We start from the raw sequence: 11,096 nt of genomic DNA on the forward strand, positions 1-11,096 counted from the left end.
GAGGGGCTGGGCCTGGGTGAGTGCTCCTGGGGACATGAGAAGGACCAGTGCGGCGGCCCTGTTCTGCCTCGGAGGTCCTCTTAGGTACCAGGACATGAATTTGTCCGCGGCTGGGTCTTCCTTCTCTGCACGCCGGGGCCTGGCCTCTGCCACCTTCCGGGAGGTTCCCTCCAGGACTACCTCTCTGCCCGCTCCTTCAAAACAGCTTTTTCTCTGCAGAGTGCCTGCTCACTGGCGACAACTCAAACAGTAACGCCAAGGTCACGACGGAGGGAAAACGGCCCCGACCTGACTACCCCAGAGAAAGCTCGGCCTGGACAGCCGGGCCTGGACGAGCCACGGCCGTGTGCCCACCAGCGGTTGGACCGCCAAGTGGCTCCCCGCGGCAGGGGGTCTCAGAGCCCCGCCCTCCCCGCAGGCCGGAACTGGGCCACGTGCAGGAGGGGGCTGGAGTGTCCCCCGTCCCCTGCCGGCCCGCTGTGTGCGGGGCGCCGGCACCTGGAGCGCCTCCAGGTCTGGGTTCGAGCCGCAGCCGTGGGCCCCGACGGGGGGGCGTGTGTGGGGGGGGAGCACCCTTCCTCTGCGAGGAGGGGTGAGGGGCAGGGCCGAAGGGGGGGGGGCGTTCCTAGCTGTCCTAGCCCGGCGCCTTCGAGCACCCCCAACGTGCTGCGACGCCACCAACGCGGCAAGCTGTCTTCTCCGAAGCGCTGCGGGCGGCTTCGACGAACCCGCGAGCCCGGCTGCGGGTGTGCGTCTCGCTCGCTGCCACCCGATGCCTGTCTCAGGACACGCTGACCTCCGGGAAGGCCACCCCCTGCTCTGCACCTCCCCACGGGGCACTCGGCAGCTCTCCCGCTTTGTCTCCGGCCTTCAGTCACCGCGGGCGGGGGCTGCCGCACGACACCCCCTCCGCCCCGGGCAGCCCGCAGCGGGCAGGGCGGCGCCCGCGCCTTAGACCACCTCGACCCGGAAGTGCTTCGCGGCACTTCCCTTTACCTTCCGCTGGCGAGGCCTGGTCACGTGGGGGCGCGCGGCCGCAAGGGAAGCTGGGAAACGGCCCGGCCCAGCCGTGGCTTCCAGCGACGGCTCCGGGCGGCGCCCAGGGACTTGGGCGCTCCCAGGGCCGCTGGGTGATGCCACCGCAGGCCCGGGGCCTCCGCGCCCCCAGGGCCGGGAGCACCTCCCTGGGGGGACCTGAGCCCCCCGGCGTTTTGTGCTGATGTTATGGTCACCTGATCGGAATTGAGGACACCTGCGGTCCGCCTTCCATCCCCGTGCCAGGCGAGGGGCGGCGGGACACCTGGCCACGTGCCAGTGTGACTCTTGGCCCGACCGAGGGTGAGCCCCGCTCCACCCCTCCCCCCCCCCCCTGCCGCCTTCCCTCAGCAGCTGCCTCTCCTGCGTTTTGTTTCCGCGGGATCCGGGAAGCAGAGGCATCTGTCTGGCCGACGCGGGAGGAAATGCCCCAAGAAGGGGCGGATTCTGAGCATCTGTGTCACCATCCACAGGCCCGTGGCCGACCTGGCTGACTGGCCACTGAGGCCAGAGGAGCCTCAGAGTCGTTCTAAACCTAACGCCTTAGGTGAAAATCAGTAAAGGCCAACCAAATGAGAACAGCAAAGGCCGCTTATTCGCGGCTGGCGGTAGCGGGGTGGGGGTGGGGGGTCAGGTATCATTACTTTCATTCTGTCAGGGACCCGGAGGCAGGCAGAGGGCCAGGAAAACTTTGTAGAGGAGCAAGGGGAAGGCACGGGGAGGCTGTAGGTGGGCTAGCCAGACGCGGCATCCTCTGGGGTTGCTCAGGCGTGCGTACTTGATTTTCTCTGGTGGGTCCTAAGTTGGAAGCGAGGGCAGAAATGAAGGAAGCGACCAGGTATTAATCAAGTCCATGCTGGGCCTATTGTCGCAGGGCGTGTTTGCTGTCCTGACTTGTTGCTGGAGATAGTAGGACTTCCTGCAGCTGTGATCTGCCCGGGTGGCCTTTCCTGGGCTGGTTACTCTAGACCGTGGATGGTTTCCTGGCTAGCCGTGGGGTGGACATTGTGGGGGGGGGGTGGATATAAGGACACACCATAGAGTCCTGCTGCCGATGTGCTGATAGTCCGGCTGTGAAGAGGTGACTGAGCCCTGCACGCAGGGAACCCGCTCTATCCTAGTGTGACCCTTCCCGAAGGAAATAAGGTGTCGAGAGAACATCCCATGGTGAAAGTTGAGGGGGCAATATGACGATGAGAAGACCCCAGTCTCTCGAGCCATCAGCCTGGGTTCCACTCAAACCCTGCTGCCTCACCTCAGGTCGGCTCTTGGATCCTGTGTTCCCCGTGGAAGGTGGGCGGTGCCCCCGACTTGCGTGTTTGGGGGCGGGGTTTATAGGAGATCAGTGATCTGAAGAACATAGCGTACGTATCGTAGGTGCTGGGATCGGTTTCCTACTATTGATAACCGATTTTCCTACTTGGGGTTCCAGAATCTCGGCTGTAACAGCTAGGGGGTGTGTGCAGCTGCTGTTAGGTACTGGTGCCTAATACCACCAGCAAGGAGCCATCCTCTCGGGATTTCAGGGAGGCTAGCAAAGTTGCAAATGGCCGAGCCCATTCTTTTATTTATTTATTTTAATTTTTTTTTTTTTAACGTTTATTTATTTTTGAGACAGACAGAGACCAGAGCATGAATGGGGGAGGGGCAGAGAGAGAGGGAGACACAGAATCGGAAACAGGCTCCAGGCCCTGAGCCATCAGCCCAGAGCCCGACGCGGGGCTCGAACTCACGGACCGCGAGATGGTGACCTGAGCCGAAGTCGGACGCTCAACCGACTGAGCCACCCAGGCGCCCCCCGAGCCCATTCTTTAGCATGAAACCTGGGGAGGACACGGTGAAGTCAGCGTAGACGTGGCGACAGCCAGCATGTAGAAGAGACAGCCAGCGGGGACCTGAGAGTAAACGTCAGCTCCTTCTCACCAAGGAATTTTGGGCTCCGCTGGCCAATGTTGTGGAGGACAGGCCTCTGCTCTGGGTCCTCCTCTTCCACATGAGTGGTCCTGAGGGAATAGTTCGGGGATCAGTCGGCCTGCGCCCAGATCCCGACTCCAGTACCTGGGATCCTGGACAAGTTACTGACCCTCCGGAACCTCCCGTTTGTAAAATCGGGGCGATGCCTGTTGCCTACCCTGTTGGGTCACTGGGAGGAATCCACGAGCAAATAGGGGAACAGCACGTAGCCTGGGACCCGGCCAGGGTGGCCGCTCGGCAAGGATGCCCCGGGATCGGACCGTAAGGACAGGCAAGAGTCTGCCTTGTTACTATGTTTCTGCGAGTGTGGAGCTGCCCTGGCCGGGTCTGGCCTGTGTGGGCCAGGGAGGTGGGCTCTTTGACCTTATCTCAGTCAGGACTCACTGGCAGAATCTCCCAGGAGAGCGTTCGTGTCTCATTGCCTCCTCCAGTAAGCATTGCCGAAATAGCGGTTGCCTCTTCGGCCTGTTGTTGGGGAGTCGCTTTGTGGCCCCATGATTCTTCTCGTTTGCAGGCTTCGTCCCTGGGTCTGTGTTCCCTCCGTGGATGAAGAAGGGGCTTCATTCTATTCTGAGCTGAAAACAGGCTCCTTTGGCCAGAAATACGGCCCCCCGGGCAGCAACCACAAGGGCTGGCATTTACAGGGCCCAGAGCCTGGTGTATGGCGGGTATGCAACAGAGTCATTCACAAACACCGTGTGCCTAGGATGTGGTAGGCAGCGAAAATGTTGAGTCCACAAGATAGGAGTGTTTTTGTTTTTGTTTTTCCCATTGATAGTTGAGGGAGCGGGGGAGTCAGGGATTGACTGTGGGCCACGGAGCAGAGCGGGAGCCGTGATCCGAATCCACCAGACCGCTCCAGGGAAACCCACCTAACCGCTCAGATGCCCTGAGTAATTTTGTGGCAGTCGGTTCGCTCTCCCGATGACTGAGCAGGAGGACAGATCATTGCTGACCGTAAAATTCTGCACAGGCCCTCGGAGTCAGGAAAATGGGTGGAATGGAAGGTGGCGGAGAAGGCTGATTGAGGTCTTCCCGCCTGGCCGTGTCAGAGATGCTCCTGGGGCCCGGGTGCACGAGGCTGAGAGCCCAGAGGTCTGGGCTCCCGACCAAAGCCCCCAACCGGTCAGGGAAGAGACGGCTGTCTCCAGCCCTCCGGCGAAGGCCTGTGGGGCCAGGGAGCCCAGATCCGCCCCTGAGGAATTTCACCAGGAGTGGCGGCAGCGCATGAGTTTCAGGAGAGCCTGCTCACGCCCTGCCCGGCATCTGCTACAGATTACGGATCAGTGAGTTCACCCCTGAGGCCCCTAGCTTTACTGGTTTGCGTGTTAGTGGACAGGATTAAGGCGAGTTCCAGGATTTTATGCAGTCCTTCAGATAAGAAGTCCAGTTGGGGTTTTGAGCAGAATTCTTTGTGCTCCGAAGCATTCCTGAGAGTCCCAAGTCACGGTGAAGCCCGGGCTTCCCGTGAGTGCTGCGTGCCACGGCCGGGTGGGGCGCTGGCGGAGGAACCAGGCGCCCAGCCGGGATGGCATTTCACTCACTCGCTCCTTCGTTCGTTCGTTCGTTCGTTCGTTCATTCATTCGTTCACTCACTGAGCAGATGGCCACTGGGTTTCTGCTCCGGGCCGGTACCTTGCTCGGTGCCCAGAACGAAACTCCCCCGCCTGTCACCATCCCAGAGGAGCGGGCCGAGCATGTAGAGGAGAAGAGAGATTTAGCCGAGTAACCTGAGAACTAAGTGTAACTGCCAAGGGGACAGGTGCCGAGTGGCAGGTGCCCGGTACCATTGGAAGAAGTAACGGGGCCAGAACTTATCTCGGGGGCCAGAGGGGGCTTCCTGGAGGAAGTGGAGTTGGAGTCAGCTTTTGACGGGTCAGTAGAAGCTGGTGAGGTGAAGGACCAGGGTCACCCAGCCTTCCAGGGAGAAGGGGGTCCGTGCCTGGTGATGGCCTGGCTCTAGCCTCTCCTTGGCACGTGAGCCAAATGTGCCGTGACCGGGGTTGCCCCCCCCCATCGAGTGGTTAATTCTGGGAATCGAGGGGTGCCAACCAGTCACACTTTTCCTTCTTTCCAGACACGGCCGCCACCTTCCTGTCAGGGACAGCCTGCAGAGTCCTTAGCTCGTCAAAGATGGCTTTCTGACGAAGCAGACCTCGAGACAAAGATTTGGATGTGAGTACTTTGCTTTGGAGGTGATCCTGGGACTGAGTGTGAGGCGGGCGGGTGTAGGAGGCGGACGGAGCTCGGCCTGCTGGGCGCTCTCTGCTGGCTGCTTGGTAACACGGGGGACTTAGCCCTACCCGTCCCGTACCACCTGGGGGTCATTCCGGCGGCTTTCTGTCCTCCGTACTCATGGACAGAGCAGCCCCCACAGCAGAGGGAGGCCTGCAGGAGGCAGGGGTCCTTAAGGGACCGGGTACAGGCAGCCTCGGGCATGCAGGCAGGGCTCCAGCCTGGTGCCGTGCGCCCCTCAAAGCCCCCGAAGCCTCTCATTGAGCCCATCTTGTCCTGTCCTCCGTCCGCTGGCCCCCATGACAAGACAGCAGCACCCTGTAATTCCGAAAGCTGCTGGACGAGCTGCTACCCCCAGGCCGCCTGCATGGGCGCTTCTGCGGGCCGGCCTGCTGTGCGGGGGGTGGGGGGAGGGTGGCGCGGGCTCCACGCTGCGGGCTCGGCCTTTCTGCTCGCTCTGCGCCGGCCGGGCCCTGGCTGCCGTGATTGTCCATTTACCCTGATCCCTGGGACCCAGGGCCTCGCCTCCCTGCACACCGCGCCCCCCTCAACCTGCTGGTCACAGAGCGGCAGCCCCGGCCTCTCGTGGAGAGCGGGGGCGGAGGGTGGGCAGTGGGGACGCAGAAGCCGCTTTCTGTGAGTGCCGGTCCGCTGCGGTGAGGAGCCCTCGGGACCAGGCACTGGGCTGTAGCACTGGGTTCGGTGGGGCTTTTGTTAACCTTCTTTCCTGGGGACCAGGGCCTCTGATCCCACGGAATGCAACGTTGTGGGGCCGGGATCCCGAGTCCCTGAGCGGACCCTGGGGCCGAGGCGAGAAGGACCGTCTGACCTCCATGCCCTCGTTCCTGGGCCCTTGTCTCCACTTCCTGGATTAGAGCACTGCCTGATGGACAAAAATATCTGCTATACCTCGGAGGATGGAGGTTCGGAATAGGTATCGAACGGTTTCCTGTCTTTTATCTGATGTATTTTTTAAACCGGGTTGAAGTTCACGGTTGCGCGTTTTAAAGCGAGCAGGTCAGTGGCGCTTAGCGTGTTCGTGGTGTTGAGTGATGGCCACGCCTCGTCCCGAAACACGCCCCTCCCAGTCCCAGAAGAGCCCCTGGAGCCACCACACCGCCGCGCCCATCTCTCCTCCCAGCTCCCGTCTGCTTTCTGTCTCTGTGGGTTTAGCGTATGCCCATGCCGTATGTGTGCGGGGGTGTGCAACGTGTGCTCTTTCGTGCCTGGCTTCTTTCCCTTGAGGTCCATCCACGTCGTGGAATGCACCGGAACCTCATGCCCTTTTAAGGACAAGCACTGCTCTGTTGTTGATGGAGCACATCTGTTTATCCGTCCGCCCATCGCCGGACACTCGGGCCATCTCCCCTTTGGGTCTCACGCGCTGTCTCTCCAGGGACGGCGTCCTACCTCCACACAGGTCATGGCCAAACCCAGGCATTGAGGAGCCTTTCAGGCTGGTAGGTTTGTTTGAGGTGGACGTGTGTAGGAGACAGGACCAGCAGGTCCCAGGATCCCGGTCCTTTGGTCACCCCTTCCCTGTCACGGGGGTCTGTTGGCCTGAGGTGACATCTCATGGGATTCTGTGTTGGCAGATGAGATACCCTGGGAGCCCTTGGCAAGTGTGGTTGGCGGAGGCCGTGGGGACGGGGAAGGCAAAGACTGAACACTGATCGGTACAGGATGGTAAATCGCCCCCGAGGAGGGAAGGTCTGATGGGTTCTGATGTACTCACCTCAGCATCAGGATGCTGGTTGGCAGCTGGAGGGGCGGCACCCCAGCCAGGGCTTAGGGTCGGTCCCTGCCACACCCCCTGTGTAGAACCTCCAGCCTCACTGCTACCCAGCTCTGTTCGCGGGTCTGACCTGATCCTGCCCTTCTGGGCTGTTCGCCCCTGCCTTGGAGTCACCGTGTCCCCCAGCCCCCCACCACTTCTGCCTTCCCATGAAGTTGATGACGTGTCCCTGTTGAAGCTCTGCCTCGTGGGACCACGCCCGAGTGAGTGGGGCTGAAGCGAGGTGGGTGCTGCGGTCCCACATGCGCCAGTGGAGGGCGGCCCGTGGGCGGGCTCACTGGGAAATTACATGTTAGGGGAACACGAACCGTGTGTGGAAAATGAAGGCGAGCGGCCCGGCCGCGGAGTAGATGTAGGAGACGCTTAACTACCACCGCGGTCGTGTCATTTGTTGAATGGTGCAAACCCACAACTATTTTTTTATTGTTTGGTAATGCTTTAAAAATTTTGCAGTAAACCCTTTCAGCAGCCGTGAGCAGAAAAAGCTGAAAGTCATGCTTCATAAAAGTACCGGATTGTTATTTTTCTCGAGAGAGTGGACGGTGCACGTTTATTTGTACAAAACGGACGTTGGTGTTGACGTCCAACCCGGGGCAGCCGCGACAGAACCAGGGGCGCGGGGACCAGGGGCAGGGCCAGCCGGTCGCAGAGGTGGTCACCGAGAAGCCTGGAGTCGCCGGCGAGCGGGCGTGCTTCCCCAGGGTTCCGTGAGGCCTGTCGCTTTGCTCAGATTTACTGTCTGTTCTGCTGAATGAACTAACTGTGCCCACGGTTGTAGCCCACGTCTTCTTGTGCACGGACCGTCGGCAGGCCTTTGCAAGCCGTCGAGCGTTCAGATGAGCGTCCCGGTAGTTTCCAGCAGGAAATCGGTTAAATTAATTTCAAAATCATTTTGATGTTTTTCATCCCGTTGATGGAGTCTAGATAAAGCAGCTGGAAGTTTATTCTGTCAAACGTGAAACGCACCTGATGTGCGGCCGCTTGAGCTGTAAATTGAGTTTTAAAAAACGCCTTCGATGCTGAAATGTTTTTGGTTTGGCAGGTGATTACAAGAAGACAAATTTTGGATGATCACAGCTGTGGGATTAAAGACATAATATTTTGATCTTGTTAAGAAACCCATCATCCCTGGGAACTTCGGTGGTTCACACCACGTTCCTCATTGCGTGGAAACCAGCCTGGGGTGTGGCCAACGGACCTAGAAGGTGTGCTTTTCAAAACGTGAGGATATTTTTATGCACACACAGCAGAGCTGGACGACAGAACGGATTTCAAAGGTGCCGTGTCATTAAAAAACGCTTCGGCACGTCGTGTGGGGCTGTGTGCCGCAGGTTCTCAGAGTTCAGAAACATTTGGCCGTCGAAGGACGACCCGCAATGATTTCAGACATTTTTGGGAATGGGTCTGTAGATTGTGGCTGCGTTTTATGTAAGTTGGACGTTTTTAAATCGTCCCATTTGTCCGACGGAGGACCACAGCACTCGAGCTTTTGAATCCTCAGGGATTGTACCGATCGAGAGTAAAATTCGCAAAGTTGAACAGAACTGCCGTGGAGCCATGGGGAAGCCAGGGAGGAGACGGAACAAACTGAACTGGGGGGGGGGGGTCGGAGAGTATGCAAGATCTAATTTCCAAATTGTGTAATTGTGCTTTGGAAAATCGTACTCGTGGGAAGAATGTTTTGATGGTGCCTTTAGGTCTGATTGGGTAGATTTATATTTTGGAACGACACGGAACCCTTTTGAGCTGGCCATTGAAAAGGATCGCGCACAGGGACGGCTTATTTGAGTTTTGCCTGTAACGTATTTGTTGCAGGATAAGACCTGAGCCTCTGGGTGGGCGGGGTAGAGACCTGAGGAGGGCGCCCAAGAGGGTATTTGTGCTGGAGTATTTACATGTTCAAATAAAACAAAAACAAAAAATAACAAAAAGTGAGCCCAGGACTGTGCATACTTTCCGTGGAGCAGAAGTTCCTCTGAGCCCGTGGGGCATCCCGGGGTCTCTCAAGAGTGAGTCGTCTGAACTGAAAACACTGTGGTCTATCGAGGGCCTCGCAAGCCCTCCAGAAATTCAAAGCCACGAATGTAAATTTGAAGGATTTGGCAGCAGTTTCATGAAAACAATAAAAAATAAGATCCAGTGAGAGAAATCCCAGTGGTCAGTAGGGGAGAGCCTCGGGCAAGGACACCGAGTGGAGGGTACGACAATGCAGCGAGAATAGTAGATACAAACTTGCGATTTTAATGCAGGTTTTTGTGTGTTTAGAAAGCGTTTTGGGGGCACAGTCGGTTCAGCGTCTGACTTCAGCTTGGAGCATGATCTTGCGGTCCGTGGGTTCGAGCCCCGCGTTGGGCTCCATGCTGACAACTCAGCTTCGGATTCTGTGTCTCCCTCACTCTCCGCCCCTCCTCTGCTCACACTGCGTCTCTCTCTCAAAAATAAACAAACATTCAAAAAAACGAAAAAAAAGAAAGCGTGTTCTCTTTGAAAATCGGTTTTGAACAGAACTATCTCACAGGGCCCCCGAGATGACACATCCACCTTGTAGGTGAAGCGAGCCCCGTGGGCCTCACCGTTCACACTCTTCCGGGGCGTCCGCGCTGGGGGAGGAGTCGGGTGGCCCCAGCTGGGGACCAGGGAGAGGGAAGGCGTCTGGACTGTGGCCCCACCGTGCGGGCGGGACCGTGGTGCCCACGCCCCAGAGGACGGCTCTGCCAGGAATAATCATGTGGCTTCTTCCTTTGCCCCAGCCGGACCGTCCCCTCCAGATGCAGATCCTGACACCCCACAGGGCTGGCTCCCATCACACTCCAGGGTCGCTATGGGACCCTGGGACAGCCCTGCACACCCAAGGAGGTGGCCGCTGGGTCTCCCCTTTTCTGGGCTCCAGCACCACCCCGTCACCTCCTTCCTCTGCGCCCAGACACGGGAGAAGGCAGTGAGCGAGCCTTAGGTTGTGGGAAACAGAGAGCCGGGCGCTCCAGCCAGCTGCGGGACCCGCTCGGAGTTTCTGGTGACTTCCGCCGAGTTTGGGCTGGCTTTGGCCCAGAGGGTTTCCTGGAGGGGCCTCAGGGGTGGGAAAGGGACGTGGGGAGAGGCCCAGCTCCGTCCGTCTTGCATGGGGGTGCTTGCAGCAGACTTTGCTCTCGGGAGGAGCCCTGGGCAGCCCGGAGGGGATGGGTGGGCAGCGGGCGTGGCCACGGGCCCGGACTCGGCCTGGCTTCTCTGCCTTTCAGACCCCAGAGCTTTCCCAGGCTCCCGCTGCTGCTGCCTGAGCTGGGGAGGCCACTTCGGGGTCGGGGGCCCTCAGGAGGTGCAGGGCTGCCTGGAGGAGGGCGGGAGGTGGGGACGTGGCATCTGTGGGAGGCCCAGCAGGGCTGACTCATCAGGAGCTGATGGCTGAGCAGAAAGGGCCCAGCTGTTCGCAGAGCCTTGGGGATATCCCTGTGTTATTGCAAACGGGGGCCGGGAGGGGGAAGGAAGGGGAGGGCTACTTACAGCAGGCATTCCTGCCTGGCCACCTCCCCGGGAGAGGCTGTCTCAGGCCGAGGGGCGGCCCCGGGCCCGGGCATGGCCATCCCTAAGTCCATCCACACCGCCGGTGCCCGGGGAGCGTGTGGCGACAGGAGCCCTTCCGTGCCAAAGCCAGGAGAGCCCCAGGCACACGGACGTTGGCCCCCTCGCTGGGGCTGCAGAGCTGGAGACCGTGCACTGTCCCTCCTGATCCAGTGGCCTGGGATGGGGAAACTGAGGCTCTCAGAACTCAAGTCACAGGCCCACGGCCCTGAAGTTGTCAGGACCAGAGCCTGGAGTTTTCTGAGTACTGGGCCAAGCAGTCCCGAGAGCTACAGGTCAGCCCTGGTGGCAGCGTTCCCTGCACCGCCCCCCCCCCGCCGACCTGCACACAGTTAGTGATGCTCTCCCTCCAGCCAGGTGCAGGCAGCCTCCAGCACCTTCTCCTGACACCTGGCAGGCACTTCCACCTGATCACAGTGGGGGGACTAGGTGACCTTTGGGCCAGACGAGAGCGTTTAGAGGCCCCAGTCCTTCAGGGCTG

General features: G+C 59.7%; 1 long non-coding RNA gene across 3 annotated transcripts; it reads left to right on the forward strand.

Moving 5' to 3' along the window:
* Nucleotides 1–2,845: 2,845 nt before the first annotated feature.
* LOC147575146 (uncharacterized) lies at nucleotides 2,846–9,590 on the forward strand. 3 transcript variants are annotated; one of them, XR_015243194.1, is made up of 7 exons: nucleotides 2,846–3,677; nucleotides 4,062–4,295; nucleotides 5,087–5,184; nucleotides 5,983–6,178; nucleotides 6,490–6,708; nucleotides 6,985–7,262; nucleotides 7,493–9,589. It is a non-coding gene; the product is annotated as an uncharacterized LOC147575146 (long non-coding RNA). The 3 variants fall into 3 exon arrangements; XR_015243195.1 differs by having other exon boundaries at nucleotides 7,572–9,589; XR_015243193.1 differs by having other exon boundaries at nucleotides 6,985–9,590.
* The last annotated feature ends 1,506 nt before the right edge of the window (nucleotides 9,591–11,096 follow it).

The sequence above is a fragment of the Puma concolor genome, chromosome D4 (assembly GCF_028749965.1).
Source record: "Puma concolor isolate L17-30 chromosome D4, mPumCon1.1.hap2, whole genome shotgun sequence".
Classification (NCBI taxonomy): domain Eukaryota; kingdom Metazoa; phylum Chordata; class Mammalia; order Carnivora; family Felidae; genus Puma; species Puma concolor.